The following is a 6,000-nucleotide window of genomic DNA, read 5'->3' as shown; positions in this document are numbered from 1 at the left end:
CAATCACTCAGCAGCCGAGGCCACCCTTATAAAAGCTCCCGATCGAGAGTGGAGAGGGAGAGGTGAGCAGAGGCACGTGTTTTGCGGTCTGCTCGGTGTCGTGTGTGGGCCAATAAATATGTCTTGGAACGAACCCTCTTGCTGTCTGGTGGATCCTTGGTGCTGGGGGGGGAAACCCACGGGTGGCGGCCTCAGGCCTGCTACAGTGTGTGTGTGTGTGTATATATAAAGAACTTCATCCTTAAAAAATATATAGATATATAATATCGAAATTACTATATATATAATAAAGAAGGACAAATGTAAAAGATGTGATATTGTGGGAAATTACAATTTTTAAAAAGTATTCTTCAATATCACTTTATTCTCTCTCCTTGTCCTCCTCTCACCTCCTCTCTCTCTCCCCTCTCTTTCTCCTCTCCCCCTCACCCCCCTATAGTCAGCCCATGTTCTCCTGTGTTTTAAAAGAGATTTCATACATTTTTAATTTCTTCTCTTCATGTTTCAGCTCGTTAAGAAACAGAAACGCTGAAATGGAGAATTACAGAAAGTTATCTTCACACACACACTCACACTCACACATCCGTGCTGCTGTACACAAACATGCAAATACTGAAACTTCTGCCCACACCAACCGACGTATGCATCCTCACACACACACACACACACACCCCCCGTGCGTGTCCTCTAGGTGTGTGTGGGTGTTGTTAATTGGATGTGAGGTCCATGACAGCTATCAGCGGCTCATTCACGACATTAATGAGAATGATAGCTTTAAAAAGTCTGTTCCACACTCTGACCAAACTCATTAACACTTCCTCTTCTCGTCCTTCGCTCTCGCTCCTTCTCGCCATCTCATTTTCTCTCTCTTTTCCAGTTTCTTATCCTTCGTATTTCCAGCTCATGTTCTCTCTCTCTCTTTCTCTTCTCTCGTTCATTCCCACCTGATTTAGTTCTTTTTCTGCGTCCCTTAACTTCCCTTCTTTACTTCCTCTCATGCTCTCCCCCCTTTATTACTTCCTTATTCTGCTTCCTCAGAGGTTAGGCCTAAAACCTCTGTATCTACTTCCTCTTCCTCAAAGCTTACGTCGTGACCTCTGTGTCCACTTCCTCTTCCTCAGAGGTTACATCGTGACCTCTGTGTCCTCTTCCTGAAAGGTTACGTCGTGACCTCTGTGTCCACTTCCTCTTCCTCAGAGGTTACGTCTATAACCTCTGTGTCCACTTCCTCTTCCTCAGAGGTTACATCGTGACCTCTGTGTCCTCTTCCTCAGAGGTTACATCTATAACCTCTATGTTCACTTCCTCTTCCTCAGAGGTTATGTCTATAACCTCTGTCTACTTCCTCTTCCTCAGAGGTTACATCGTGACCTCTGTGTCGTCTTCCTCAAAGGTTACGTCGTGACCTCTGTGTCCACTTCCTCTTCCTCAGAGGTTACATCTATAACCTCTATGTTCACTTCCTCTTCCTCAGAGGTTATGTCTTTAACCTCTGTGTCTACTTCCTCTTCCTCAGAGGTTACATCGTGACCTCTGTGTCCTCTTCCTCAAAGGTTACGTTGTGACCTCTGTGTCCACTTCCTCTTCCTCAGAGGTTACGTCTATAACCTCTATGTTCACTTCCTCTTCCTCAGAGGTTACATCGTGACCTCTGTGTCCTCTTCCTCAAAGGTTACGTCGTGACCTCTGTGCCCACTTCCTCTTCCTCAGAGTTTACGTCTATAACCTCTGTGTCCCCTTCCTCTGTTTTGCCTCGTATGAAACCAGCCAATCAGAGCGCAGTGGTTTGAATCTCACACAGGAAAAACTGCAGCCTGAAACCGAGCGACTCTGTTTTATATTCACCTGTGTGTGTGTGAGTTGCTGTGTGTGAGTTGCTATGTGTGTGTTGCTATGTGTGTGTTGCTGTGGCCAGAGGCTCCCTGAGCTGTGGAGTGGCAGTGATGGACTGATCCACATCCTGCGGCGCGCATCCACACACACACACACACACACACACACTTCCTGTGGACCATATTAACTGTAACACAAATTAATAAGTTGTTTAATAGAGCAACGTGAATGAATGATCAGTAAAAAAAATAAATTAGGAAACAGACTTCTATACAACCAGAGGAGTCGCCCCCTGGTGGTCGGGAGAGAGAACAGATTATTTCAAGTAAAATGTCAGATAATTCATCTCTTGACTTTGACTTTACTTCCTGATTCCAGCTAAAATGTGTGAGTGTGTGTATATGTGTGTGTGTGTGTGTGTATTTCATTCAATATTTGGACAGTTACCATGCAGCTCACCAGATGAGCCCGGCATCTGCTTCTTGGCAAGACTTCGAGAGATTGACTGTGTGTGTGAGTGTGTAAGCGTATGTGAGCGTGTATGTGTGTGTGTGTAAGTGTGTGTGAGTGTGTAAGCGTGTGTGAGCGTGTATGTGTGTGAGCGTGTATGTGTGTGTGTGTAAGTGTGTGTGAGTGTGTAAGCGTGTGTGAGCGTGTATGTGTGTAAGTGTGTGTGAGTGTGTAAGCGTGTGTGAGTGTGTGTGAGTGTGTAAGCGTGTGTGAGCGTGTATGTGAGTGTGTGTGAGTGTGTAAGCGTGTGTGAGCGTGTATGTGTGTGTGTGTAAGTGTGTAAGTGTGTACTGCACTATACTGGTTGACCTCACATTTTCTCACCATATTGGATGCAGTAAATTGGATTATCTCTCTCTCTCTGTGTCTCTCCCTCTCTCCCCTCTCTCTCTCTCTGTCTCTCTCTCTCTCTGTCTCTCTCTCCCCCTCTCTCTCTCTCTCTCTCTCTCTCCCTCTCTCCCCCCCTCTCTCTCTCTCCCCCTCTCTCTTATACTTTATGGTCTCTCCCCCTTCGTCTCCAGAGTACTCCCCCCCCCATCCCCCTTTCTCTCACCCCTCCTCTCTTGATTCTATCTCTTCTTTAACTCATCATTATTATATTTTGTTATTTATTCTCATTTATTTCTCTTTTGATCCGTCGTTTCTTCATTCGTATCCTGGGTTTTCCTTCTTTAAATATTCTTCCTCCTCCTCCTCCTCCTCCTCCTCCTCCTCCTCCTCCGCATTACTCCACTCAACAAGAATAATCCTCCTCTTCAGAATGAAATGAAACTATCAAGTGATATAAAATCATAAACTGAGATGTGAGGAGGTTCAGGCGGATCTCGACTCCGCGTGTAATCTGCTCCTCGCTCGACTTCAAAGGAGGCGACGAGGAGCTCCTCCTGTTTACCATATCAAGGCTCCACTGCTGAGGAGGAGACACCCAAAGAGGCTGAAATTGAAACATGGTCAGTTTCAGGTGGTACGCTCATTAAGAGGAGGAGGAGGGAGGGGCACACTGATATGTTCCTCGTCCCTTCATCCATCTCTCCTCCTCCACCTCTCTCTCTGCTGTTATGATAAATGGTGTTTAGTGACACACACGCACACACACACACACACACACACACACACACACACACTCCAGTGATATATAATCTCAAACTTATGGAATTTGTCTTAAAAATAAATTAGGTTTTCAATTTATTTAAAGCGATGTCATAATGATGTCATGATGTTGTTAGCATCATGACATCATGTACAGTGTGTGTAAGTTATTGCTATAAAACAATTACCTGACTGAAAGACGCACAGAGAAAAGGGAAAAGAGGAGGGAAAGCAAAGAAAAGAAGGAATAAGATGGAGAGAGAGAGAAAGAAAGAGAGTGATTGATCGAAATTCGCTTGTCATTTCTGTATTCTTAATAACTTATTGAAAGAGCCACTGTGTGTGTGTGTGTGTTGTCCTTAACGGTCTTGGTTGCCCTGTGTGACTTTCATGTTTACTTATTTTGGACTTTATTCCTTATTTCTGCAAATAAATAAAGTTAAAAAAGGTGAAGTCTAAACATCTCAGTGAAATAAAATAAACATGTACTCCCCCTTTCATCGCTACTCCACGGTATGGAAGACATTAATATGAACTGCCATAATTAACCTGAATCAATGTGCCGATTAAATTAATTATAATTGTAATAATATAAAATACAAGAATAATGAAAATGAATAAAAAAGGAAATTAATAATACATCACAAAGCCAGTCAAATAAACTCTATATAAAATAATCAAAGGTTCAATATATTTATATATATTTAAAAAAATGTTTTTAATTGGTCCATTTGGATTATAAAATAAAAGTTAACACAGGAAAATGTAATTTTGGAAAAGGTATAGACTTTATCATATCACTGGACTCTCAATGTGTAACAGTTTAGCTCCACGCCTTCCTTTTTGTAATAGTTGTTTTCATCCTGTCACACCATCTCGTCAGTCCAACTCCTCTCACCTGCCTCTGATCACCTCGTTAGTCCCTCATTCCCTTCACCTGGTCCTCACGCCCTTCTCACCTGCAGCTCATCCCCTCATTAGTCCCTCACTATTTAGCTCCCTCACTTCCACTTGTCCTCTGCCAGATTGTCGTGTGTTTTCGTGCCAAGTTCTCCAGCGTTATTAGAGTATATTCCTGACCTGCCTGTTCTGACCCTGCCTGCCTGCCCTGACCTCTGATTCTCTGCCCCGCCCCTTTTTGGACTTGTTTGCTTCTTGGACTGATCTCCCGGTTTTGACCCAGCCTGTTTCCAACCAAAAACAGTATTCTTTGTTACTCCTGTCTGAGTCGTGCTTTTGGGTCCACTCTAATAGCGCCGTTACACAATGTGTGTCAGGCCTGGACTAAAATGAACTCCGATGCAGAGGAATAGAACGTATAAGAACACTTTACTGAATTCAGATCCTCTTTGAGTGACCAAATAAATGGGCTATGAAAAAAAGATCACTAAATAACTCGGGCCTGGCAAGATAACTCACGAAAGAGAAACTTCCTCATAATAAAGATCTAATCTAAAAACAAAATCACTCCAAACGGGAGGACAGCAAAACGGCTGACAAATAAAACAATGAAGCTAAACTAGAAACTTTACAAATGAAAAATCACTCTCAAGGAGGAAACAGAAAACAACTCGTGTGGAGTGGCAATACTCATGAAAAAAGAGCCGATGGCTGTGGCAAAGGGCTTAGTGCACGGACAAGGACGAAACACTTTGGCACAATGGGGAGATGCACACGAGGGTCATGAGGAACAGGTGGAAACAATCAGGGATCAGGGGAGCCAATCAGAGCGGTGACACATGAGGAAGGGTAAGTGACCTGAAACGAGAGGAGGAGTTAGGCTTCAAAATAAAACAGGAAGTTACGAGACAAAAACCCAAGACAAGACAAACCTCACCACGGTGTGACAATGTGTGTGTGTGTATGTGTGTGATGGCATATGTCACACTGTGTACTGAGGCGATGACTGTTCATTTCTACCACACACACACACACACACACACACTACAGTTTCCTTTTTCTCATTCTCTTTCAATTACTCTCTCTCTCCTTCCTTTAGGGCTTTCTATATATGGGTCAATAGAACACACACACACACACACACACACACTCCGCCCCCCAGTGTGTGATGGCGGCGTGGTAAATTAAATGTAGAGCTATATGTTGCCACCATCTAGATGACAAATGATGTGTGGTAATCGTCTTAGCGCTGATAGCAGCCGTAGCCCCTGGCAACGCCACCCACCCACCCACACACACACACGCACACACACATATATACACACTTCTGTGTTTGTTTGGTTTCACTGCGTTTGTCCTCTATTGTGAACATAAGTCTGTCTATAGTCATTATAAATATCGTACGATAAGTCTAACGTAAAAACAACAACGTAGTAAATTAGGAAGACGGAGTCTAAAAACAAAGAAATAAATTTAGACTTTTATTGTACATTCATTTGCAGTGAAGCAACTGGAGGTTCACTGCCTTGCTCAAGGACACTTCAACATGCAACTAGCGGGTTAGAGCGGGAATCGAACCGGCGACCTCTCGGGCCGCCCGCTGTCCCCATGAGCTACAGCCGCCACCCAAAGAAAGGGAAGAATGAAAGCGTCTGAGGGTGGAGAGAG

At 43.8% G+C, this 6,000-nt stretch overlaps 1 protein-coding gene across 1 annotated transcript in view; it reads left to right on the top strand.

Annotated features, from left to right (window-relative positions):
- LOC130201452 (neuronal PAS domain-containing protein 3) overlaps positions 1-6,000 on the top strand; it is a 228,276-nt gene that overhangs the window by 12,581 nt on the left and 209,695 nt on the right. The window lies entirely within an intron of this gene.

Source organism: Pseudoliparis swirei, chromosome 11 (genome assembly GCF_029220125.1).
Source record: "Pseudoliparis swirei isolate HS2019 ecotype Mariana Trench chromosome 11, NWPU_hadal_v1, whole genome shotgun sequence".
Classification (NCBI taxonomy): Eukaryota; Metazoa; Chordata; class Actinopteri; order Perciformes; family Liparidae; genus Pseudoliparis; species Pseudoliparis swirei.
This window is presented reverse-complemented; position numbering and strand designations above follow the sequence as displayed.